We start from the raw sequence: 26,926 nt of genomic DNA on the forward strand, positions 1-26,926 counted from the left end.
TGAGATGGACTAAATTAATTCATACAAAAAGATCTACTGATATAATTCAAGTACTATATTAAGATCATTGTTGGTAAACAAGAGAAGTGTGGAACCAGAAACCAGTGACCCCAAATTGGTGTGTTGGAAACTAGACCTAATTGGTGGACAAAATAATGAGGGGATTGACTGTTCCACTCATCACTCCCTTTTGGGGTCCTTAAAGAGACTTTGGGGAGAAAAAAAACAGCTACTGGAGCGAGTTTTATCATCATTGCTGCTACCCCCATCATCTTCTGGGATCCCAGGCCTTCTTCGATACTAATCCTGAAAGATGTGCTGACCACACCGAGCCAGAGAGAGGGAGGCAGATGACATCACCACCTCTGCCAGTCTCAGCTAAATCTCAAACACCAGCTGGGATGTGAGGCTATGTCCGCCCCCCATGTGTCCTTTTCTTTCCCTACATTATTTCTTGTCTTTTTTCTATCTCTCGCCCCTTTCCCCCTCTGTTTAAAATGACTCTGGCTTAGCAGCCAAGACTGCATACTTTGCAACTTTGCTGTGAGTCTGTGACTGGAAGAGGCATCTAACAGCAGTGCCCTAAACAGCCCGATGTGGTACAAGTTTGCTAAGTCTTGGAGTGAAGTTTCAAGTAAAAGTCAACCACCAGACACAGAAGCTGCATCTTCTATCATTGCAGTTCTTTCCTCTTCCCTCTTGTGTTTTTGTCTTACTAGGAAATGGGATCAAATTTTAACAGCAGCAGCAGGAATTACCTCTCCAGCCCATCTCAACTCTTCTTTCCCTCCAAAAGAACAGTTATTGCCATATTTGATACCATCTAAATGACTGTCAAACAAGGGTCTTTTTCCTTTGAAAAACTCTCTCCAACTAAAGAGAAAAGGAACAAGAGATGCTGTTAAAATGAAAGCCCTGTTTAATATTTTAAATTTCAATTACTTAAACTGTTTTTCCTTCTTTTTTATATATCTTTAATAAAATGTTAAGAGGAATTTTAATGGTGTGTTTGTCATGGGACTAAACAGGCTGAGGTTTCTGAATACCAAATCCCAAACCTTGTTTAACATTGGACAGTCAGGGTCATGTTAACACCTTTAGCTCATATATTCCATCTAAATTAATACAACACATGATTGGCTTAAAATCATGAGATTTTAAAAAATAATAAATCATTGCTTTTCATCTACCTTCTGTTTGTGGAATGTTTATGGGGAAGCTACCCACCCACAATTCATGTGGGATTATTACAGGTTGAAATCTGTAGATGCTGACAGACCTCCCACTTAAAATAAAAGTTCAGACCAATATTTAGATGCATAAAATCTAAGTTTAACAGCCTAAGTTTAGGTTCCCAGTTTGAAAATTGTGGCCATGGGGCAGTCACCAAGCCAATGACGTAGGTATATTTGATTTCTCTCTCTGGCTTCCTATTCTGTAAGTTACCAGTTATCCATCTTGTTCTCTCTTTCAGTGTCATGTGTTCAGTTATCTTAAATGTAACAGTAGGAAGCATACAAGGAAAAGTGGATGCTTTGGTGCTTGGCAGATGAATGTCAACTTCAGTTATTGATCTTAGCAGCCATGTTGAGATGGAAAAACAGTATGTATTTATCTGGCATTTCGAAAAGCACTTCCCAGTAGTACAGTTATAGACACATCTGTTTCAGGCAGTGTGCAAAAAGAGTGGTAGAATCTGGTCCCTAGATGATTAATTACATCAACAGATTTGGGATTTTCTGTTGTCTTAAAGCATTTAATGCATTAAGATTCTTGTAGTTTATGAAAACAGGTTGGTAAAGCCTTACCCAAGACTTAGAAATTTGATTTTAAGTAGCACAAGTAGATGGAGACATACCAAAATATAACTAAATCACTCAAAAAGCACAATAAGAAGAGATGGTATTGTTGTGATTTTTGAGTATCTAGTATCTTTATTTCCAGGTAGGTTGATGTTTTTGTACAGGATGCTAATCATAGAATATCAGGGTTGGAAGGGACCTCAGGAGGTCATCTAGTCCAACCCCCTGCTCAAAGCAGGACCAATCCCCAATTTTTGCCCCAGATCCCAAAATGGCCCCCTCAAAGATTGACTTCACAACCCTGGGTTTAGCAGGCCAATGCTCAAACCACTGAGCTATCCCTCCCCCCATATGCTCTATCTAGGGATAGCTCAGTGGTTTGAGCATTGGCCTGTTAAACCCAGGGTTGTAAGTTCAATCCTTGAGGGGGCCATTTTGGGGTCGGGGTAAAAATTGGGGATTGGCCCTGCTTTGAGCAGGGGGTTCATTAATCACCCTTCTTGTCTTCTAGATAAATATTTGTTTTATGTTGTCAGGTAGCTATTCAAGAGCTGTTGTGTACTATTTTAGTCATGATTCCTAGTGTACCAGCAGGGGTATATCACTACACAGAAAAGCATAGAATTAACTCCATAGAAAAGGCCATTTTATTGTAATATGACAGACAAGATTAAGTCTAATGATGATTTCAGTGCAATGGGAAAGGTGTGTCTAATTGCTTGTGATTAATAGGATAGACTTTGGTATTTATTTTTCTGTAGCTTACAAAGAGAGTTGGTTCCAGAGGTATTGCCAGAATTCACTTTAGTACAGTAACATTCTTATGCCTTTTCTGCCCCTTGCCTCTTTGTTGATGGAGCTTAATTGATTTCTCCTGTGTTGCCTCATAGCTCTTTCTAGGATGGAACAATTATTCATTGTGTGCCCACCTTCCATCTCTAAATATAATAGCTTATTGGCAAGGCAGAAGAAAATGGAAGCACTTAAGGGCTGTTAAGTTGTGGGGCAACATATGTAAAAATAGTACTCTGCAGTTACATGGGCTGTGCTATGCCATTTACATCAGTCTGTCAGGACTGAGGAGTCCCTGGCATCACCTCTGCTCAGTTTCACTTAGATCTCTTATCACTTTATCACGGACATTTTCAATTGGACAGTCAGCTCATATTCTCTGCTTTGTCTGGTTTCTGCTTGGTGCAGTTGAGTTGGAAGGGGGATTGGGGGCGGAACTTGACATGGGGCTGCTTATGGCTCTCTGATTCTCTAGACTAATCTGGGCCCTGAAATGCTTAGATCATCCTGGGGTGATCTAATATTCAACCAGGGGTATGGTGTACCCCTGGGGGTACGCAGAGGTCTTCCTGGGGGTACATCAACACAGCTAGATATGTAGCCTGTTGTAAAACTAGGCAAATAAAAAGCACTAGTGAAGTCAATACAAACTAAAATTTCATACAATGACTTGTTGATACTGCTCTATACACTGAAATGTAAGTACAATATTTATATACCAATTGATTTATTTTATAATATGATAAAAATGAGAGAGTAAGCAATATTTCAGTAATAGTGCGCTGTGACACTTTTGTATTTTCATGTCTGATTTTGTAAGCAAGTAGTTTTTAAGTGAGGTGAAACTTGGGAGTAAGCAAGACAAATCAGACTCCTGAAATGGGTACTGTAGTTTGGAAAGGTTGAGAGCCACTGAGCTAATTTACGCCAGCTAACAATCCATAAGGGACTGTACACCAGTTGAGTTTAACAGGAATGCAGCATGCTTCAGCCATGTCCTCAACACAACTCCAATGCCAGAAGTGAGTGAGTGAGGGATGGGCTGGAGGTACAGGTGCTGGCTACATCAGCTCAGAGCCACCTGAGAGCTCATTCACAGGTGTGTGGGATCTCAGATAGCCAGATCTGGCTGCACCTAGGCCCTCTACTCTGCCTGAGCAGTGCAAAGGGCCAACAGAGAATCTGCCCCTCAGAGTATAAGAACAAAGTCCCAGATCCTCAAAGGCATTTAGGTTCCTAACTTTCAATGAAATCAATGGCATTCAAGAGCCTATATATGTCTGGGGATCTGGGCCAAAGGCATTATAATATCTATACAATAATAGATGTACAGTGTCTCTCATCATGTATGTGGATTACAAGTTCTTCGGGGCAGAAGCCATCTTGTACATGTGTTCAGTACCTAGTCCAGTGGAGCCCCTGTCCTGACTAGGGCCTCTAGATGATACTGCAGGATAAATTATAATAGAAGTCTGCAATGAGAAACCAATGTTTTTTGTAGATTGTGAGAAACGTTTACAAGAAAATAAACAACCAACCAAAAAATCTCCACTATGCAGTATGTTTCCACTCGCTGAAGAATTTATATTCAGTTGGGTTCATTATTAGAATGACACTTTCTCGTTGGAGGAGGCAGTGACACTTGAATTGCTCATGCCAAACTACATTAGTGTACACCACATGCATAATCAAATATTTTATCTCACTAAAACAGGGCAAAATGTTTCTGACTGGAATTTTAAAATTCCTTTATGTTTTGGAGAATAAAAGCACTCTGTTACCAATTTTCAAGGGGAAGAGTTTCACTGCCCTTCATTGTCACCAAAAGCCCAGGAGCTGGGTACTATTAGCTTTATGTGAAATGTGAGACCGGCACTAGTTAATGAAAATGCACAGGTGTAATTTTCTTGCAAAAACCAGGAGCCATAGAACCACCAATAGAACAAATTAATCAAACTGAAAGGCAAAAAAGATTTCTAAAACGCATCATCTAAAAATTGCTAAAAGAGTCTTCTGCAACATTCCTAATGCACATAGAAAGCTTCCTTTCCTATTTATTAATGCTGTATATAAATAAGATACATCAGAATAGTACACTTGTTACTGCTAGCATTCATGTGAACAAGTAATGTAACAATTATTTACACCTCTATACTGCCTTTAATTCAAAATTACCAGAGCACTTTTCAAACATTAATTACTAATTATTATTTATTATTTGTACAATGGCATCTAGAAGCCTTGATCATTGACCAGGACCCCACTATATATGGGTGCTGTACAAACACAGAACAAAAAGACAGCCCCTGCCCCAAAGATCTCACTATTTAAGTACAAAACAGGAGACAACAGATAGATACAGACAGTAAGATTGGGATCACAAGGAAACAACCCAGAAGATAGGTAAATATTATACCCAGGAGATAAGTAAATATTATACACATGTAAGTGATGAGTGATCTGAGGGACAAAGAAATTAAGTAATTTGTCCATGTTGTGAATAAAATATAGCCAGCCCCCTGCTTTAGCCATTAAACCTCACTCTCTGTTAAGCTAAATAAAGATTGACTATTACAAAATGTCTGGTTTTTGCTCATTACTGTACATTACTCAAAAGTGTATTAAATACATTAGAGGCATCACTACTAAATATATTAGAGGACTGCAGCTGATAGGAAATTTTGTAAAAAGTAAAATGTTTTGTCTGTTTGTTTTGAACTACATTTCTGAGTCCTATAACCATTCAATTTAAACAACTCCTTTTGCCTAAAAAAGGGAATTTTGTGTGTCTGTTGCGTCTACTGATATTAGGGGATTCTATATGCCAGTGTGGTGCAAGACTGGGCTCTGAATGTTTAAAGGGACACAGTCAACTTCAAAATCACATTTCTGTATCAAAATTTTGGATCTACTGTAGTTACATGTAACATCTAAAGTTAGGGTACCTGAAAGAAGTTAGCAGAAAAGAAATGCATTTGTTGAATCTATGCCTTTGACAGCACTAGAACTCTTATAAACATCAACAGAGAAGTAGGAAAAGTCATAATTTTAAAAGTTTTTTCCCCCCAAATTCAGGACATACTATTCCAAGAGTTGTATTAGAAAGTCGACTTTAAAAAAAGAGCTGATTTCAAAGAGTTCAAGTTTGCCAGCTTCTCTTTGTAACCTCAAATTCTAAAAAGTTCTGTTCGATATCTAGGATACTCAGTCTGACAACACATTACCTTACAAATGGCTGGATGAGTCATAAAACTAATGCATAGTCAAATAATCTATTTCTGGTGTCATATAACATAAATCAGCACTCAACTACAAAGACAAAACTGCATAATGTCTGCTTTGCTAAAATGGACAACTTTTTTTTTTATTACAAGTGATACTGGAGTTGTGGCATAGTCCTTGCCATACTTCTCACTCCCACACAAACACAAGCAGAGGACCAAACTTTAGCAAGTACAGCAACAGTCAAAAAGCACAAAAATCCAAGATAATATTAGGACACTGAATTTGTACTCTTAATGACAAATCCTGTCCTCATGTCTATGGTATGGAAGGCTTCCATTTTCAACAGAATCAAGATATTTCCACTGTGTAGAGGAGCAGTTTTGGGGAATTCATATAGGTAATGGTTGTTTGTGACTCAGAACCCAGCTGTGCATGGGTCCCCTATGAGGTCATAGTACAAAGGCAAAATGTGTGTATCTATTACTTGTGACATCACATCAGAGGACGTTGGGACAGTGGTCAGAGAAAATTACCTGATTTAAAGAAGATACATTATGCACTCAGCACAGGCCACATGGTGCCATTCCTACTGCTTTCCAAAATTAGGGAGGAAATGGATAGGAGTAAAAGGATTATGTGATAGAACACATTACTGAGCTGACAGAGTGGTATGCCCATATAACGCCTGTTCTGCAAATATATGGGCATGTCCATCTCTGCATAAACCAAAAAAAGCTTGATTGAAAAAAGATATATTTTTCCCACCTTGGAAGATATAACCTCCAAGTTAATTGTTCAACCCCATTCTCCAGACTAGATCCGGCTTATGGATTCTAGCAACTTCTATTCCACCCTCAGAGTGCCAAATTGTCTATTTCTATACCGCTATTCAGAATACATTGCTTTTCTTGCCTCCTGTTTACAATCCCAGTTTCCTAGAAATCTCCCAAAGGAAAATGAGCCAGATTCTGCCAACCTGGAAAAAGCAGAAATTTATATGGATGACATTTTAGTTTATGGGAAGAGGTTAGATATCATGGGGTTAAGTGTAGTGTAAGAACCTAATTAGAACAGAATTCCCAGTGCTGATGTCTTACTATTTTTCCAAGGCTACAGCTGCATCAGCCAAAGTTAGCAGCTATAGTTAGCCATTCCAATTATACAGCAGTGACTGGAAACCCAGAGTATGTTGGTCTAGGTGGCTTTCAAATGCCAAGACAGAGTATGCCCACATACAGAATACTTGGTGAATGTATGGGGAACAAGAGGTTCACAAGATCTGTAATTTATTATTAAATACTAATTCTGATAAAGACAGAAGAAAAAAGGTGTGAGAGTTGGAGATTTGCAGGGCTCTGTGTCCTCTTTGTTTATACTATACCCTTTTGTAGGAAATGAGGAGGAAGGAGAACTGGGGAAATTTCTAGACAGAAGTTCTATAGCGAAGCAGAGAGAGAGAGAGGAGGAATAGATTTAGGAATAATAACTTATTCTAAAAAAGTTCCTTGTTCAGTATCTTTTTCTGTGATCTTTTTTCACTGTCACATGAGAAAGTCACAGATGTAACTAACAGACATAATCCTACATGGCTTGCAGTTTTTGTTTTTTGGTTTTTGCTCAAACCTTCTGCTGTCTGAGCTCTCTTGGATATGTTACTTTATCCTACCCTTTCCTAGCGAGTTTGCTACTTTATTTTGAAACACAGAATCAAGGAGTTAATTTGCTGCAAGGCTGGGCTCCCTGCAATCTTTCAATTCCTTTGTTTTCTGTTTCATTCATTGCTAATTTCATTAGTTCACATTAGCTTCATAGAGCAAACTAAAGCATTAAACTATTTGTTGTCCTCTGGAATCTCTTTCCTTTTATAGCAGAACACACTTGCAATATTACTAACTCTTTTTTGAACACTGGAATTTCCCCCTCTGATGTTATTTAAATTACTTATTTAAAGAAAATTCCATTCACATTTTAGTTACTTCTGCAGTTCTCTTTCCCCTCCATATTGTGCTGGTTCCTCAGATCTTAGACATTTTCTAACCCATTTCTCTGTTCCCATTTATTTCTTGAGTATTTGAATGTATGGCTTAGAGCCAAGTGACAATGTTTTTTTCATGACTCTGACCTTGACAACTATGAAACCTGTCAGATGGGATTTCAGGTTGGTAATTCCATGGAAACTACTTTAATTTAAAGCTTTTAAAGATTTAAGGTGGTGGAATATGTCTTAAATGCCTGTGTAAATCATGGGGAAAATAGGATGAAATTGCCTAGGAACCAGAAATGAAATTTCAGTCACTGTGTAAGACATTGGCAAGTGTCAGGTAAAGTCAGTTGGGGCTGTGGACATCATTGATAAAGTGTTTGGCTGTGACGGGATGCACCCCTGTATTCACATCCTACGCACTGTTGTAATAATCTTTGTACAAAATATGCCTTGTGAGGTTTTGTTTGAAAGCGAATAACTCTCTGGTCAATAATATGATGAAATGTGTGTGGCAACATTATGAACATATGCTGAAATTAGGTCTGAAATCTGTTTACCAGACAAGTGTGGGTAAACCAGTTTCTCAAAGACAAAAGAACAAGATGATGTCTTAGCCAGGTGTCATCAAAATTGATGAGCCATCACCTATTCAGTGGCCATTCTTCGGCAAAAAAGGGGGACAGGAACAAACAATCTACATCTTAGCAAACAACAGCATGGAACCTCCTTCACCAAGAGATGCCTTGTCTCCATCCTCACAGCAGGAATGAACTTCATCTAGGGGTAACCCTTAGGAAAATACATTTCAAAGGGCAACTGGACTTTATAGTGGGGGGCAAAAACATTCCAAGGTATCTCTCCCTATTGAGCTCTCACTCTTGCACCTAAGAAGACAAAAGAAACTAGCCTATTTGACTTACAGAGAGATCCTGACCTGATGTTTGGTCGGTCCTGTTGCTGGAAGCATGTGGTAAGAATTTTATCTTGAACCAAGTCTAGTTTGTTAAAATACTTCCCAGTGATTAAACTTATCTTATTTCTCTTGTAAACATTTCCAACTTTAATGCCGTAAGTTTTACATGAGTACAAATAGATCTCCTTGTAGTTAAAGAAACTTGTTTTATTCTTTAATTAAAACTAATCCAGTGTTGTCTTTAAACTGAATTGTGTGTAGGAAACTCAATTTATGGTAGCAAATGGATGTGTATTGATCCACTTAGAGAGGCAATGGACATAATATATCTGGACTGTGTAAAAGAGGGATGGACAGTGCAGAACGCATGTTTTGGGGGAAACTCCAGGCCTGGGAGTGTGTTGGGGTCACCCTGCAAGTGGAAACCAAGGCTGGTGGAAGCCAGAGTGTGACTGATGTGTGGCTGGCAGACTGCAGCTGTACTCAGACTCTCAGGGCGTCACTTGTGTGCTGGAAGGCTGTTTGTGAGCAGCCCAGGTGCGAGCTACAGTAACAAAGAATTGTGATGAACCCACTTTTGCAGGGCAGGGGTGACACAGCCCATCAGTGGTCTGGATTGCACCCTGTAATGTCACAGGTTATGTCCACACTACAATTAGACACCCAAAGTTGGTCCGTGCCAGCTGACAAGCTCACAGGGCTCAGGCTACAGTGCAGACATTTGGGCTCAGGTGACAGGTTTTTAATTGCAGTGTAGACATACCCATAGTGGCTTCAGCTCAGAGAGGACTCAAAGTGGGGCGGTTTAGGCTTCAAACAGAGCATGAAAAGCAAGAAACTGGAGTCTCTAGCTGGATCCTTCTTTAGACCACAAAGCCAGGAATTTTCTTTGTGGTCTGCAAGCCAAATTGTCAGAGAAGAAAGACAAACCACTGATGGATCAAAGGTAAATGTGGAGCCCCTTAAAGAGTTTATGAGGCTTCTTAGAGGGAAGAGTTTATTCTTACTACCTAATAGTTTGTGTATTTTTTTATCTATTTATTTTTTGTCTGTTTTTTTATATTTGTCTCTTACTATTTACATACAAATATTCCCTTGGTTAACAGTCTTCCTGCTTGCTTTTAATTAGCCCATAGATTTGAAAGCTAGGATATAGTTATATTTTTAAATATTCTCTACCATTGTAAGTGATTACTCATAGCTGTAAGGGAGTATTATATGGGAGAGTTTGGCCTAACACTGATTTGCTTTCAATAACACATCACACATTTACAGCTAGAAAGAGGGAGATTAACTGCTTTCTCCTACAATTTATACAAACTGAATGAGGAGCTGGTGGCAACTCTATCAAATAGATATCACCCTCTTATTAGACCCCACCTTGCTATGGGCTGATTTATGCATGGAGGAGCTAATTGTGGCATTTATCTGTTGCTATGAGCCAAGTCGGATATCAGTTATAATTCTTGATTTTTCTGCTGCCTTTGACATTATCAAATTCTTATTTTGAAAGGTGTACTCAATTTTTCTTTTTCAAGGCTCTGTTGTGAATGAGCTTGTTTAACATTTATCTAGTCAAGCATTCTGGATGTTGTGAAATAAAAACTCATCTAATTTTAACCATTGCAAGAGTTCCACTGGACTCATTGTTGATCCTTTGTTTTCTCTGTAACCCCGTTGCCTGTGTTCTATTGGATGGAGCTACAGTTCTGGGTGGTAAAAGAGCTGGGTTCAGTTCTTGTCTCAGCCACTTGAGCAGGTCTCTTATGCTCTTTCTGTCTCAGGTCCCCCATCTGTAGAAAGTGGACAATGATGTTTCTTTGTAAAATCTTCTGAGATATACAAAGGAAAAATATTCTTTGTAATACAGTGGAACTCAGAGATCTCAGTCAAGATCTGGGCTCCATTGTACTGGGCACTGTACACACACAAAATACAAGGTTAAAAACCCTACAGTCTAATTTAAGACAAGACACACCAAATGAGTGTAACAAACAATGTGTGGAAAGAGGGAAAATGCGGTTAACAGACATAGGAACATGTGCTTATAAAGACACACCATGGAATCCTGTCTCTAGCGATGTCAATGGGAGCTTTGATGTTGACTTCAATTGTACCAGGATTTCACCCATAGCAAGATGACTGCAGGTGCTTTATTTGTTGTTTTTTAAATAGTAAAGAATGAATAAAATTGATATCAGTATTCCTTATTGCCTTGATCAACTAATTAGCTCATGTAGGTTTGAGTATCTGGAGGCCAATAATTTACAGATTACATTTTGGACGTGATACATCCTCCTTGATGCAGGGAGTTGTAACTTGCAAAATGGGCTGGGTGGTGTATTGTTCTGCATTCTAATCAGTAGGTTCCATACTCTGCCCAACAATTCAGCAGTCTTTGAATCACTGGGATTTCTCTCATCTCCAAACCACACATAGGAGGAAGAGTATAAACACCTGTGCTCCACTTTCTCTGAAAAGGGAAAAATGCATCCGAATTAGTGGTAGTCATGATTCAACAAAAAATTATTCACCAGAAAATGATGATTTGTTGAAATGGAAACATTGCAGGAATTTCCCAAATTAAAAACATTTGACTAAAAAGTTTCCAAATGATCAGAACATCCTGTTTTGACATTTTCAAAATGTAAAAGCTCTGTGTTTAAGCAAATTTATAGTAAAAAAATTAAATAGTACAGAAAAAATTCAAAGTCAGAATAAAACATTTTGAAATTATCAAACCAAAATGGTTCAATTGATTCAATCTAAAAATATCTTCAGACTTTGGTTTGTGAAAAGTTTAGAGATTTCACCTTTTTGTCCCAATTCAGGACAGGAAAAAATGTGAAATCTCAAAAATTCTTAGAGGTCAGGAAAACCCTTTCTCACCAAGCTTTAATTACAAAAGCCTCCGACTCACCACTTGGTGAGGGAGAATGAGAATTAAATAATCTGGCTCTTCCCACAATCCTTCCAGGTAACTCAGTCTATATCCTCCTCTAACTGGCTGTACTTGGTTTGATGTGTGCTATTAAAATGCTTGATTCAATATATTCTTTTGTAAATAAATTTATTAAACATTCAGACATATGGAGGGATAAAGAGAAGTGGACTGTTGATAAATGTTGCTGAGCTAGACAATGAATACATCTGTTTTAAACATGGTCTCTCCCCACAAACATTCAGGGAAGTGGGGGTGAGGTCTAGTCTCTCTTTGTTAGTGGGAATTGATACTAATGCCAGAGCATTGATGGGAGAAAACCTCCGTCCTGGAAATGTGTGCACATGTTTAAAGTAAAACACACACATACAGATGTGCAGGACTGGGGCCTTATTTTGTACTGTAATGACTGACTTTGAAAGGCTAATACTTTGAAAGTTCAGGAGAAGTCATGCTTAACAGTTTTAATGATGGCATTGTTTAGTACTTCATGTTTGTCAGTATGGAATTACTATCAAGTCTTTAGGTTGCCTGCGAAGATGAAGTTCCTATATTCCAGTAATTTTACCTAAATGTGCTGAATGCCTGATAATCAGGCAAAGGGGGATATTCAGCGCATTTTGGTGACATTTTTGGAATGTAGTAATTTTAAACTGTGAGGGACATCTATGATTCACTCCATATTTTTATGAAAATATTCTTATGATATGAATATGACATAACTGAGATACTTTATGCAAGATGGCTCATGTGAGATATCACTGGAAAGGTTTCAAGTGTCAGGAGGTAGCCATGTTAGTCTGTATCCACAAAAACAACAAGGAGTCCGATGGCACCTTAAAGACTAACAGATATATTTGGGCATAAGCTTTCTTCAGATGTGTCTTTAAGGTGCCACCGGACTCCTTATTGGAAAGGTTATGCTTTACTGAATGTGATTATCCAATTTGTATGCCTGTATCACTTCTGTATCTGAAGTTAGGAATGTTAACTATGTAACTGTATTTCAAATGTGTTACTTTGGGTGTCACCCCCAACTAGCGTGTCAGGTACAACAATGGAAAAGCCAGACAGGGCTAATGGGCCATTAGCAGAGACAATGGACTGTGAAAGAGCTTAGTCTTCCTGTGGATGCTGGAGACAGCCTACGAGCAATGGCTGCTACAGCCATACAGACATGGGTCTGAGTCACCTGGGACTGGATACCCCTCCTTCCCTTTTGGAATGGCAGTGGTTTTCCTCTAGAAGACAAAGGGTTCCTGCCTTACACAAGAGATATATAAGGCAGGGGAGTGACATCATCATGGTTCTCCTCTGCCTCCCTATCCTAAGAAACACTGAAAAAAGACCTGGAAGGAAGAAGTGAACTGGTGGGATGTTACCAGATTTGCCCGTTACTTTGGGGTATGCTCATTTAATAGGGTTACTCTTCTGAGGTTTTGTTTGTTTGGTTTTTTTTGTAATTCTGTTAATGTACTGCTTGTGTTACTTGTGTTTTCATATGGAGCTGTACTTCTCCCTTCTGCAAGTCCCCTCCCATGGAGCCATCCTCCAGCCACAGAATCAGATGCGCGTGCGCACACACACAAACAGCAAGTCTGAGTGGACCGGGTCAATCAGCACTCTCAAGCTTACCCCTTATATGTCCCTGGACCCAGTGGGCTGGGTCAAGCAGTATTTCCAAGCTGCCACCCTTATATGCCACAGGTACTGCACCGGAATAGAGTAAGCCTGACCAGGCTGGGTCGAACAGCTCTTCCAGGCTGCCACCCTTGTATGCCCCTGAACTCAGCGGATTGGGTCAAGCAGCACTTTCAAGCTGTCACGCTCGTATGTCACAGGTTCAGCATGTCCCTATCCCCACTTTCCCGTTACAATTGTTCTGGTCGTAACCCACTTGATGAGCAAACCCCACAGTACTTTTGGCTGCTACAGGGATATTTAGCTTAGGTAAGAGGAGCGTTGCTGAAGAGTAAATGGGGAAGCCAGAAACACAAAAGAGTAAAGTTCAGAGAGGGAGGGAGGGAAGGAAGCAATCAACTTAACCATGAAAGTTATTTATTGAATAATAGAGAGAACCACACAAGGAAAGCCTAAACAGACATAACAGTTACATTATTAAAGATTACAAAAACTGATCAAACAAGTCAGAGTTAAAAAGTTATAGCTGAGGTAGAAAAGAAAACAGAGAGAGAAAGCTGGGGTCTCACCACTCCATGAAGCTTGAACTAGTCAGGGTTCCCAGGTGGTGGTGGTAGCTGAGGGTCTTGAGTGCTGGAGACAGGCAGAGCCGCCAGCACGATCAGTCAGGAGAAGATGAAATCCCAGCGGAACTGATTCGGAGTTTGGATCCATGCATCAGAACACTTACTTGAGCGTGGGTAGGGGTTTTTCGTAGGGAAACAACAATGGTTCAAGGGAGAACACTAGATTTATTTATGAGTAAACTGATGACTTAAGGGTTTTCTTTAGGCTAGACAATAGGAACAGATCATTCCTGTTTATGGGTGGTGTTCCTTCAAGGGAGCTCACAATGCAATTAGGCAGCTTCAGTGTTTTGGATATCAATCAAGGATTCATTACTAGAATTGGTCTGATAACTGCTGAGCTGGGTGTGTGCAGCTGTAGGTTCATTAACATCAGGAGCAGAGATTCCCCCATGATGCAGTGCTTCCCTGCTTTTCTGGTCTCAGAGTTCAGTGCGGTTCTTGCCTTGGAATCTCTGTTCTCCATTCTGTATGCTAATAGAGATACCTCCCTATCCCATCTTTGAGGCTAAGGGAGTTGCCTTAATCTTATCACCCTTGTCAGGAGGGGGTTTAGGTATGTCTCCCACCGCCTTTTCATTGCTTTCTGTAAATCTTTCTTCTGATTGGTTTTGGTTCAAGCAGAGGCTGGGGTGGGAGGTGTCTTTCATGAGTCAGACAGGCTGTATACTGTGCCCTGGTTCCCCAAGAACACAGAGCTGACTGGTTTCAGGGAGAAGGGTTGAGCCCAAGCTGGAAGGGCATCCAGCTTGTGAGTAATAATACCTGAGGTCTCAAGAGGGAGACCAGTGCAGCTGCCTTTTAAGACTTCCTGTAATCTGTCTGCAACACTATCTAGAGTGAGAAATATTATTTGTAACCCATTTCTTTAGGGATACTAGCTTATTTTGCGTGTTTGGTTTCATTTGATTAGTAATCTGCTTTGTTCTGTCTGTTATCTCTTATATTCACTTAAAATCTACCTTTGGTAGTGTGATGGGGCAAGGCCAGATGGCTATAGAAAAGTAGTGGGAGATAGATATATTAGCTCCAGGCTAAACAAATCCCTGGTACCAGGATAAGTGAAATGGCAGCTGCTCCAGGTCAATTAAGACACCTGAGGCCAATTAAGAACTTTCCAGAAGGCAGGGAGAATGCTAGGTTGATTGGGACACCTGAAGCCAATCAGGGGCTAACTGAAACTAGTTAAAAACCTCCCAGTTAGTCCGGTGAGTGTGCATGTCAGGAGCTGTGGGAGGAAGTTGTGCTGTTGGAGAGACTGAGTAGTACACACCATATCAGGCACAAGGAAGGAGGCCCTGAGGTAAGGGTGAAGTGGAGCTTGAGGAAGTGAGGGCTGCTGTGGGGGAAGTAGCCCAGGGAATTGTACATGTCATGTTTCTAAAAGGTCAGCTACCATAGCTGATACTATTAGGGTCCCTGGGCTGGAACCCGGAGTAGAGGGTGGGCCCGGGCTCCCCACTCTACCTTTGCCTCCTCATTAATCACTAAGACTGGGAGACAGAGACTGTGCAAGGAAGGATAACTTCTCCTCACCTTCCTTGCTGGCTTTTGATGAAAATGGCTCAGTAGACTGTGTCCCTTGTCTCTAGAGAGAGAAGGGTTATGTGGAGGGTCACAGTGAGCCTCTGAGGCTAGCGAAATCTGCCAGGAAACACGGGGCCCATGGAGGCAAGGACAGAGCTTTGTCACAGTAGTTAAACTTATTTCTTGTCTGTAATAAAACCCAGTTTACGTAGTTTCTAAGTGGGAGTGAGGGGGGGGAAAGAAGTGTGCACATCTCTCTTCACTTTAAGGAAGAGAGTGGATTTTTATAAGCTTGCACTGTACAGATATTTCTATACAGTGCAAGACAGTATTATTTTGGGTTTATCTCCCAAAAAGGGGTGTGCATGTGAGTGCTGGGGGAGTCCTCTCACACAGAGCTCACTTCAGTCTGTGCCTGCAGTGGGGTGTGGCCCTACCTGTGTACGTGTGCTGCAAGAGGCCAGAGAGCCTAATTCAGCAAAGCAGGGAGAGGGAACCCAGGTTGACTGAGCAGGGGAGGCTTATTGAAATCCCAGTACACCAGGGGGTATCCCAGAAAGGGGGGGCAACCTGTCACAGCATCATAAGAGCTTTGGGACTGGTTATATGAAACCATTCATCTTCTAAAATTATTTTTTCTAATGTTGATGTACCTTGTATAGCCCAATCAATAAAACAATGAATTCTACAAGCCACTCATGTTTTAATCCATTTTAGATGTCATGGGGCAGAGGGAGAGAAAGAAAACAATCTGTCCCTGGGACATTTGTCCAGAAGTCCTTGTAATGTAGAGGTCATTTATCTACTGGTTTGTAGTACTTTTTTTTTTTAAAAAAAGCTATAGAAAATATGCAAAATTCAGAAATCCACTGCAATCAGAGACCCGTCCAGAGGACTACATGGGAATAATAATACTTATTGCCTACAGTACATATATCACTATTCAGCAGGAGATCTCAAAGCACTTTTACAAGGGCTAGCAAATATCCTTATTTTATTGATGAGGAAGCTGAGGCAGAGAAAGGTTAACATACGACTTATCCAAGGTCACAGAATGGGTCCCTGGTAAACCTAAGGAAAAGCCCATGTCTCCTGTGTCCAGTGCTTTCTCCACTGGAACATACTATCCTACCTCCAGGCTGCTAATGATGTCAGCCTTCATTGCTTACTTGTTACATTTTCAAACAAGCATCTTCATGCTTTCCTCGTACTGCTACTCACACTGAGAAAGAGGTACCTATCAAATCTTCTTAAAACTCTGTCTACAAAAAGCTTGACAATGGCTATGGAAATGCTGAAACGCTACCCATCATGCTGACTCATATGTCTCATTGTTTCCTTGTGTTCCCCCATCAGTCTGTATCCACCTCGTCTCTCATTTTATACTTAGATTAAGTTTTTTGAGTGAGGGCCCTCTTTTTGTTCTGTGTTTGCACAGCACCTAGCACAGTAGGGTCCTGGTCCATGACTAGGATTCCTAGGTACAATCAAAGTACAAATAATAATAGCATGCCACCAATAGATTGTAGGATTACAGACTCCATTATCATAAACTCTGTGGAGTTTTCTTAGTTTGTTCAAGATGACTAGCTTCCATGCATTTCCAGGGCAAGAAGTTATTGCTTAAGCAGTGTCCACTCCCTGCAAAAAAAAGTCCAATAGGAGAGGCAGGGTACTGAGCTAGAATCAGGGATTCTCAAACTTCATTGCCCTGCATCCCCATTCTGACAAGTAAAATTACTACATGACCCCAAGGGGGGGACTGAAGCCTGAGCCTGCCCAGCCCCACCTCCCTGGGCAGGGGGGAAGAGGCAAAGCCAGGGGGCCTGTCACCCAGGGCTGATGCCCTCAGGCTTTGGCCCTGGGCGGTGGGGCTTGGGCTTTGGCCCCAGTCCCAGGCCCAGCAAGTCTAACACCATCCCAGGGACCCCCATTAAAACTGGGTAATGATCCACTTTGGGGTCCCAAACCACAGTTTGAGAACTGCTGGGCTAGACCAACGATGAAAATAAGAGAAATGCCAGTTTTCCTATGTACCATGTTATTCATGACAGCTAGATTCTGTTTCGTACTTTCTAGGACTTTTCTTCACAGGAAGCAAACAGGAATGCTCATCAGCAGAAGTGACTTCCATTAATACTCAGGCCATGTTGTGCTTTCATGACTGAACATTAATGAGTGTTTTGAGCTGCTAATGGAATTGGGCAATGCATGGTAAAAAAGGGAAAAGTTGAGCAGAGGCCTATTTGCTTGGCTCAAGTAAGGAAACCTGGGTTCTAGAATAAAAGCCTCAGCTGTAGCTGCTCATTGATCAGAGACCTGTGTAAACCACAGCTAACAAGTTGTTTCACTTTCATCCACTGCCACCAGCTGTAATATGGTGAGTAGATCAATGATGATTTGGCTTTGCAGGGTAGACATCACTTTAGAATTATCTATATCTGACCATTGAGGCAGGGAACATTGTATAAGCTGCTGTGTAAATTTACGGTATTAGCACAATATTTTACAATGGAAGATGCTGGATGTGAGATATCTTCCGACCACTCAGACATTGAGTGGCCACAAGGAGAACAAGGGACTGGCCACAGGGCAAAGAGTGCAGGAAGAAGGAATCACCTTTTAGTCTGTACGGGAGCTGCTCTGCAGAGGCTACTTCAGCCTGGTAGGCTGCTTCTAGAGATAGAAGAATCTCCAGTTAACAGATCTTCTGGCCCTGCCTATGCCTCTCCTTTGGCCTATGCTCCACCCACCATATACCTCCCCTGTATCTTGGCCCCCACCTGCCATGCAGTAGAACCCAATTACTTTGCCTCAAGGACCAAAATTCAATATCAGCTAAAGAGTTTAGCAGCGTCCACCTTTGTGTATTTTAAAAAACATGTCAAAGCTAGGGAGTCTGGCATCTCAGAACCATGTGTGCTATTATACACCATACGTGATGCAATACCATATGGCAGACTGAGGGAGTCTTTGGAATGTCCTTGCTTGAAACAATTTAACTTGTGCATTAATATGATCTCATGGTAACCAGCTGTTTGTGTTCTTGAATTTGAAAAATATGCTCTGAGATAAAAATCAGTATTTCAGTTCCATAATCACTATTGCTGCTTTTATGCTGTTCCTAAGATTTCCCCTGTGAAATAAGGACTATGGGCTTGCAAGGCGGCTTGTTGAATATTAACTGCTTTTTGAATAGGTTCATTTTATAATATATAATGACAGAAAGTGAAAATAATGGACATTGCTCTAATATCTGGCTAAGATAATCTTTGATTCATGACACTAATTAAATTGTAAAAGATCTTTTATATAGTACCTTTTAAAAAATTCCAGTGGAGGTATCCCTTAAATATCCATATTTAAATATAGTATGTCCCAGTAAATCTGCAAGTGCCTTTTATTTAACAATACAAAGCAGATATTTCTATTCTGATGGTGAAAGTCTACTGCGGCAGACCACATGGGAAATATTATTCTTTATGATCTACTCTCATATCAAAATGGAGATGTAATTAATAAGTGAATACACATCGTGGAGCAGACAGTTTTTTAAATGTGGTGGTAACCTCTTATATTGTTAAATGTGCTCTTAATGATTAACAACTGTACAGTACAACTTTTAAAAAAATACATTTAATATTTTCCTGCTGAATTCTCAAAGCACTAGCTTCTTTAATAAAATGAGGCAATTTTACCATGAATAATTTAATCAGAAAAGGTCATTCTAACTCATCTCATAAGGAAATTAAGAGGATATGATTTTGTTCTCATTTAAAAAATCTAGCCCTTTTGATCTACACTTTTAGCTCTGATGTCCAAAAGAGTTCCTCTGTGTTCCTTATTATTTACAAAAGGAGATCTACATGTTAAAAAGTCATCCCTTAATTCACTTCAATGCATCCTTGTCTAAAACATCCTTATATTCTGATTTCTTACTATTCCAATTTTAAACCAACCTTCTTCAGCCTATGCTGGTTTATGTAACTTTCTACTAATAGCAGCTCTTAATGAAGAAAGTAGAGAAGGAATTTTAAAACATTATTACAGTCTGGTGTCACAAGTGCACCAAAGCAAGACAAAAGTTTAGAAAAAAAACAAACTTTAGGCTTAAGCTCCCTGTGTTAAAATATTTTTCAGTAATTAAGATCCACAAATAATGCAGTTTTAATTAAGAAAAGGATCAAAGTTAAACATTCATCAACTCCCTCATTAGGATACAGAAAATGGAAAATAAATGCACTGTTACACATACCTTATTCAGACAAATTGTTCCAGAGAATTGGCATGGTTTAGAGGGTGCAGGTCACCAAACTGGAATCAGAACAAATGAATGAGAAGAAACATCCTAGAGGTTCAAAGGACATAAGCAACACAATCTCCTATTGGGGTCTCCAGAAATTTAACACTTTCCCATCTCTGTATTATCCTGTTACCTCAATTGATTGGTTTTGTTTTCATTTCCTGCCATCCCCTGCAAAAATAAGTAAAAGACCCTATAGCATGATCATTTTCTGGATGAAACGTGCTTTCCCTGCTTCATGCTTCTCTCTGCTTCTGACTTGTGCCAGGTCATTGAATACGCCCTCAACATAAAAGGAAGGCAAAGCTCTGCTTAGGCTGATAAGGAGTGCTAAGACCTGCATCTACAGTGCTGCCTCAGAGAATAGCAAGCTAACACTTACTATGGATGCAGTAGCAGCAGCATCTGATCATTCATTCTTGTTTCCCGACTCCTCCTCATCAAACTGCCTGCTTCTGTACTGTATTGTCCCTCACCTCATCAGCTCAGAAACGGGGACAAAACCTAGTGAACAAAACCATCTGGAAATCCTCCCTTTTGCAACATGCTGTGCAAATGTGTAACTCCTGTAAAGATAAGGGCAAAGCAGTTCACCTCAGTCCCAACCTACAAACAGGACCAGCTCTAGGAACCAGTAAAGCAAGCACGAGCTTGGGATGGCACAATTCCAAGGGCAGCATTCCGGCCACCCTTTTTTTGCTTGGGCAGTTGCAGTCTTGGAGCTTGGGGCAGCAAAAAACCTAGAGCCGGCCCTGCCTACAAATACAGCTGCAGCTGTGAGGAAACTGAAGCAAGTGGCTGGGGGAATGAATGTTGCCTGCTGAAAGCAAATGGGGCATTCTGATCATTGTGGCGGTGTATGAAAGTCCCACAAGGGAAGCTGACTTAAGGACTCATCCTGCAGACAGAGGTGAGGAGTCCCACTGACCTCAATGGGATTATTGACATACATAAAGTTACTTACATAGATGTTTGTTAGATCAGGCCCTTCTGTTGTATTTGGCACCCACCTACCTCGTCATTGTTGCATCTAATTAGATATGATAACATCTAGACTAGTTTCAGAGTAACAGCTGTGTTAGTCTGTATTTGCAAAAAGAAAAAGGAGTACTTGTGGCACCTTAGAGACTAACCAATTTATTTGAGCATAAGCTTTCGTGAGCTACAGCTCACTTCATCAGATGCATACTGTGGAAAATACAGAAGATGTTTTTATATGCACAGACCATGAAAAAAAATGGGTGTTTACCACTACAAAAGTGTCTCTCCCCCCACCCCACTCTCCTGCTGGTAATAGCTTGTCTAAAGTGACCACTCTCCTTACAATGTGTATGATAATCAAGGTGGGCCATTTCCAGCACAAATCCAGGTTCTCCCCCCTCCCCAAAATCCACTCTCCAGTTGGTAAGAGCTTATCTAAAGTGATCACTCTGGACTATTACATCTTCCTTCCCTTCCAGCCTGAGGTCAATTCCCAGAGCATTTAAACACATGCCTTTTCTCATTATTTTCTCTTCTCCTCTAACATATCTGGCAAAAATTAAAGGGCCAGATTTATTCCTGGTGTAACCTCATTGAAGTCAAGAATACAATTTAGTCCATCTTTTTTAAAGTTTAAAAGGAGCATTTTTTGTACATCCCACTCCACCAAAAACCATAAATCAGTTTTATATTATTGACACTTAAATTCCCTTTAGAAGGGCATAGAAGGAATAGTTTAATATTTATTTTCAATATATAAAATAATCACTGTATTTTTAAATGCATGAACAATTACAATTGAAAACACACAGTAACAGTAATCTTTGTGTAATACCACACAAAGAAAAAGGTGGTCTCTTTGTAGCCAGCTCTCAAACCAATGCTTAAACTCCACCCAAAAGCTAATAAGTTGCCACTAATGACCACCGAACACCAATCTAATGTGTTCTCTGTGTAAAGTGCCTTTTAATAAGTGGACAGCCACCATTCTTCAACTTCAGATTTTGGATGATCTCCCAGTATAGACTCATGTATAGTGCATTACAGTATTCCAAGCTCAAACTGACAAAGGCAAGTATAACTGTGGCAAAGTCCACATCAGAAGGAAGAGGTTGCATTGTTCCCAGCAGGCACACAGGAGAAAAAGCACTCTTGGCCACAGCTGCTACCTATGTCAAGGGATATTCAAAAACAAACTTAATTTTTGGACTTTCTGTGGTTGCAAGTTCTTGGTCAGGTCTGAGAGAGGGGCTGCTAGCCTTGCAAAAATCAGGTACGAACCAGCAGTATTACCCTGCCAGTCCTAGGAACTGCCTCACTTGCCTCTTTGTCATGGGGGCAGGCCAGTCTTCTAGGGCTTTCACCTTGTCTACTAGGGGCCTCAGCTTGCCACCGCCCACTGTGTACTCTAGGTATGTCACCTCCCATTGACCAAAAGATGACATTTGGCCAGGTTTGCCGTGAGCCCAACCTCTTTTAGGGCTCTTAGCACGTTGGCGATGTGCTGGAGATGGTCCGAGCTGGTGCTATCTATCATGATGTCATTGATATATGCTGCAGCGTACTGGTTGTGGGGCTGCAGAATGGAATTTATTAGCCTCTGGAAGGTGGCAGTGGCTCTGAGCAGCCCGAAAGGCATCATCACAAAGTGAAATAGGCCAAATGGTGTAGGAAGACACCTTTGCTCGCGAGTTTGCCGTAAGGGGTATTTGCTAATAACCCTTTATCAGATCAAGTGTGGACAGGAATGTAGCCCCTCCGAGCCTCAAAGAGCTCCTCCATCTGGGGCATAGGGTATGCATCAAAGCGTGAGATGGCATTGACTTTCCAAAAGTTGATACAAAAGCAGGTGGTCCTGTCCAGCTTTGGGACCAGGACAATTGGGCTATGCCATTTGCTCCAGCATGGTATGTAATTCCCTCCGGATGGCCTCCCACATCTTCCTCGGGAGGGGGCCAATGGGCATCATGGACCTTTGGCGTAGTAGGGTGGCTATCTAGTGTTGTGTGACTTCTGTCCACCCAGGGCAGGCAGATAAGACTGCTGGAGAGACCTGCAAGACCCGCTGCTCAGGGCTTAGCTTGGCACCCATCATGGTTGGCCCTGACTCTAGGGGTCCAGCTACTAGCGGTCCCATTTCAGGCTCTGGAGGGAAAGGGGTAATGAGCAGGCCTTCCCTGGCCTTCTACATGTTCAGCAGATTAACATGTCTTTCCATCGCCCTGGTAGGTGGATCTCATTGTTCACCGGTCTCAATCTGGTGACTTTGTAGGGTCCCTGCCACTTGGTGATCAGTTTGGACTCCATGGAGGGTAACAAGACTAGAACTCGCTCTTCAGGTTCAAACTTGTGGAGTCTGGCCCCCTTGTTGTAGTGCTGTTCTTGTACTTGTTCTTGTACAGATGTCTCTGCCTGGCGTGGTGGTCCATCTGGGGCCACAGGGATCTGCTGAGTAGCCCTCTCCATGGGCTTGTTGCCTTTTCTCTGCCCAGGTTTCAGTGCCCATAGCCACTTAGGAGCTCCTTGAACCAAGGCTAGTTGTGCCCCAGGATCATGGGATATACTAATCTGTGGGTGACCCCAACCTGGAGGACCGTGTCATGTAGACTAATCTCCAGCTTAACCCTAGCTGTGGGGTAGAGCCGTATGTCCCTGTGGATGCATTGTAACTATATCTCCTTCCCTATGGGCTTGGGGTTAGGTACCACACCAGCTTGGATGAGGGTCTGGCTGCATCCAGTGTCAACCAGGGCCAGTGTTGGAGTCCCATTTACCCTTATGGGGACCATGAGTTTCTCTCGGTCCTTCTTTTGGTCCTGGGGGCTGGCCACCCATATTTGGCTGTAACTGCAGTCCATGTATGGGCAATCTCAGTGAAAGTGTTCCTCTTGCCTGCACTTATAGCACCAGTCCCAGCCTCCCCCAGTGGGTGCACCCATCCTGAATGGGGGAACCCTCTCCTATGGGTCCCCTTCCTTCCAGGCTGGTCCTCGGCCCGCTGGCCACCTCTCTTCAGGGCCTGAGCTGGTAGCGGAGGTTTGGGGTAGGTGTCATGCTCTCCCCAGTTCATTGTGACAGGGGCTCCCTCCAGCTGGACCATTCTTCCCCTTCAGGGTTGCTGGATTGGGGTATTGTGGTTCTGGGGTTTCTGCCACCAGGTAGCCCTCCATTAATTCAATGGCAACAGAGAGGGCTGCTGGCTGATGCTGCTGGACCCACTCCTTCCCTCTGCTGGGGAGGATCTGGGTGAATTGCTTGAGAATCACTTTTTCGGCCCCCAGGGCTTCCAAATGTTTCTCAGAGTCTAGCCACCACCAGGCAGAGTCCTGGAGACATTGAGCCACCACCCTTGGCCTTGCCCCAGCAGAGTACCTTTCCCAGCGGAAACGCTGGCAGTAGGTCTCAGGACTGATGCCTGTCTGGTCTAAGACCGCAGACTTTACCTTCCAGCATTAGAGGGCATCCAGTGTGTCCATATTCTGGTATGACGACTGGGCCGGGCCCGTCAGATAGGGGACAAGCAGGATGGCCCAGTGTTCAGGAGGCCATTGCACAGCAATGGCTACCCTCTCAAAAGTCACTAGAAAGGCCTGTGGGTCGTTTCCAGGCCCCATGTTTGTGAGTTGCACTGGAAAATTAGTGGGAAGTGTTCTTGCATCTGGTTCTGCCTGGCCAGGGAGAGGGGCCCCTCTGGGCCACAACAATTGTGCCATTTTCTGTACCAGCCACTGCTACTGAGTCTGGTGCTGGTCAGGCAGCCTGCACATGAGCTGTTGCTGCTGGGTGGTGATCTGCTGTATCAGTTGCACTTGGCACTGCTGCTGCTGGGTCACCTGTAGTTGTTGGTTCTACAATAACCACTTCAATAATTGTCAGTCTCCATCTTGCTTTGCAGTGGTTAACAAGTGAGGGGAACTCTGGACTTGCTTCAGGCCATCCACCCTTGCCTGGGGCCTTGTAGGAGGTCCCAACCATTGCTCACATTCTCCACCATGCATTGTGCAGCCAGTACCCCCTGTCACCCTGGGGTTGGGGCAAGGGTCTGGTCACTCCATGGTTAAGTAAATATGGCTGCTTTTAGCCTGAGAGTTGCATGGTCCAATGGACAGCACCACTAGGGCTCCCCCATCTGTGGGAAAGTGTGACCTAATGGCCAGAGTCAGCAGGGTGCCCTTAGGGCAGCTGAGGAGCATGGCCTACTGGCCAGAGTCAATGGAGATCCCCTTGGCTGCAGGGAAGCATGGCCTAATGGCCAAATCCACAGAAGGGGAGTTTGGTGGGCCACCCCTAAAGAGAGGTGGGTGAGTAAGGAGTCCCAGGCCCTCCCTGCTCCACCAGGAGCCAGTCCATGGTAGTGGCAATGGGGATTCACCACAAAGTCATTAGGGAATCCACCCACAACACAACAACTGCTGCAGGGACACTGGCTTGTCCCTTCCTGGGCTGCTTCCTACTGTGACTCCTGTAGCTGAAGTCAGGGTGTCTTCAGGATGCCTCAGATGGCAATTGCAACCTCCCTAGGGTATCTGAATGCTTACCTGGGCTCTGGCATCTCCTGCTCCCTCAGGCCAGGTTCCTGGGTGCTCCTCAGCTAGAGCCAGCAGAATGCATCCTTCCTCCTTGGTAGTCAGCCCAGAGTGGGCTAGGCTTCTCCCTTTTATACTGCAGGAGCAGTTCGAGCATGCCCAGCAGCATCAAGGGGGCGTGGCTTCTTCTGCTAAGAGCACTGCCTTAACCCTCCCACTCCAGTGCAGGGCCAGTACACCCCATCACATGTTTCTACTTTTCATAGGATTCCTTTACGACTGTCACTTTATTAAAGGGCTCCTGCTGGAGCCATATTGGCATCTTACTATTCTTACTATTTTTCCTTCACATTGTGATTGTTTGCTGTTGTGTGTTTAATATGGTCTGTTTGAGAAAGTGCCAGCTGTCCTGAGCTCCTTTTTCTCTCAGATTTCCTTCCCATGGGACTTTACCTACTAGTTCTCTGAGTTTGTTAGTCTGTTTTTTATGAAGTCCATTTTCCCTGTTCTGCTGCTCTCACTGCCCTCTTTCCTTAGAATCATGATATCTATCATTTCATGATCACTTTCACCCAAACTACCTTCAACCTTCAGATTCTCAACCAATTCCTCCTTGTTAGTCAAAATCAAGTCTAAATTGGCTGTCCCCCACAGCTACTGAAACAGAAAGTTGTCCCCAGTACATTCCAGGAATTTATTGGATCATTTGTGTTTTGCTGTTTTTACTTTTCCAACAGATGTCTGGGTCATTAAAGTCCCCCAATATTATCAGGTCTTGTGTTTTGGATATTTCTGTTATTTGTTCTAGAAATGCCTCATCCACCTCCTCCTCCTGATTTGTTGTGTATATTAGACCCCTACCATAATATTGTATCCATTTTCCCCCCTTTTACCTTCATCCAGAGACATTCAGCTCTCACCTCCTTCTGGACCTCAGACAAGTGTATATATTATTGATGTACAATGCAATACCTTCTCCCTCTTTCACCTACCTGTCCTTTCTGAACAAGCTATACCCCTCTATACCAATATTGCAGTCATGAGATTTATCCCACAAGTTTCAGTGATGCCAATTAAGTCATAATTTAGCTTATGTACTTCTCGTTCTTCCTGTTTATTCCTCGTGCTCCTTGCCTTTGTGTATAGACATCTAAGATGTTGAGCTGATTTCTCCATTATCCCTCTTGTAAATCCTGTGTCCCTGTTGTAATTTCCATTTACTTCCCCCCACCCCTCGCCAACATTTAGCCCTCGGCTAAGGTCATCTTTTTTTATACCTATCTATGGGTTTTTTTCACCTACCCCCTTAGAATCTGGTTTAAAGCCGTCCTCACTGGGTTGGTGAGTCAGTATGTGTGAAGATGCACTTCCCCCTCTTGGTTAGGAGGATGCCAGAAGTTGTTCTTCCCAGAACACCATCCCATGGTAAAGAAAGCCAAAATCCTCCAGGTGACACCACCTGTGCAGCCATGCATTCATCTTCAGGATGCACATGTCCCTGCCTGGGCCTTTACCCTCAACCGGGAGGATGGATGAGAACCATCTGTGCCCATGATTCCTTCACCCATGCTCCCAGACCCCTGTAGTTACTGTTGATCTTTTCAGGGTCACGGCTGGCAGTATCATTAGTGCCCACGTGGACAAGCAGCATGGGGTAGTGGTCAC

At 42.3% G+C, this 26,926-nt stretch overlaps 1 protein-coding gene across 12 annotated transcripts in view; it reads right to left on the reverse strand.

Moving 5' to 3' along the window:
- The window catches only part of MCHR2 (melanin concentrating hormone receptor 2), an 80,664-nt gene extending 55,297 nt beyond the window's left edge, over nt 1-25,367 (reverse strand). The window contains exons 1-5 of one of the 12 annotated variants that reach the window (XR_006289518.1): nt 25,274-25,358; nt 20,137-20,320; nt 19,707-19,765; nt 18,071-18,127; nt 10,594-11,189 (exon numbers count right to left, since the gene is read on the reverse strand). The gene's annotated coding sequence lies outside the window, so the exon portion shown is untranslated. Of the gene's footprint in view, nt 1-9,314; nt 10,510-10,593; nt 11,190-18,070; nt 18,128-19,706; nt 19,766-19,887; nt 19,926-20,136; nt 20,321-25,273 lie in introns of those variants that run through there. The other 11 variants (XR_006289516.1, XR_006289517.1, XR_006289514.1 and 8 more) reach the window with 11 other exon arrangements.
- Nucleotides 25,368-26,926: the final 1,559 nt, after the last annotated feature.

The sequence above is a fragment of the Chelonia mydas genome, chromosome 3 (genome assembly GCF_015237465.2).
Source record: "Chelonia mydas isolate rCheMyd1 chromosome 3, rCheMyd1.pri.v2, whole genome shotgun sequence".
NCBI lineage: Eukaryota > Metazoa > Chordata > Testudines > Cheloniidae > Chelonia > Chelonia mydas.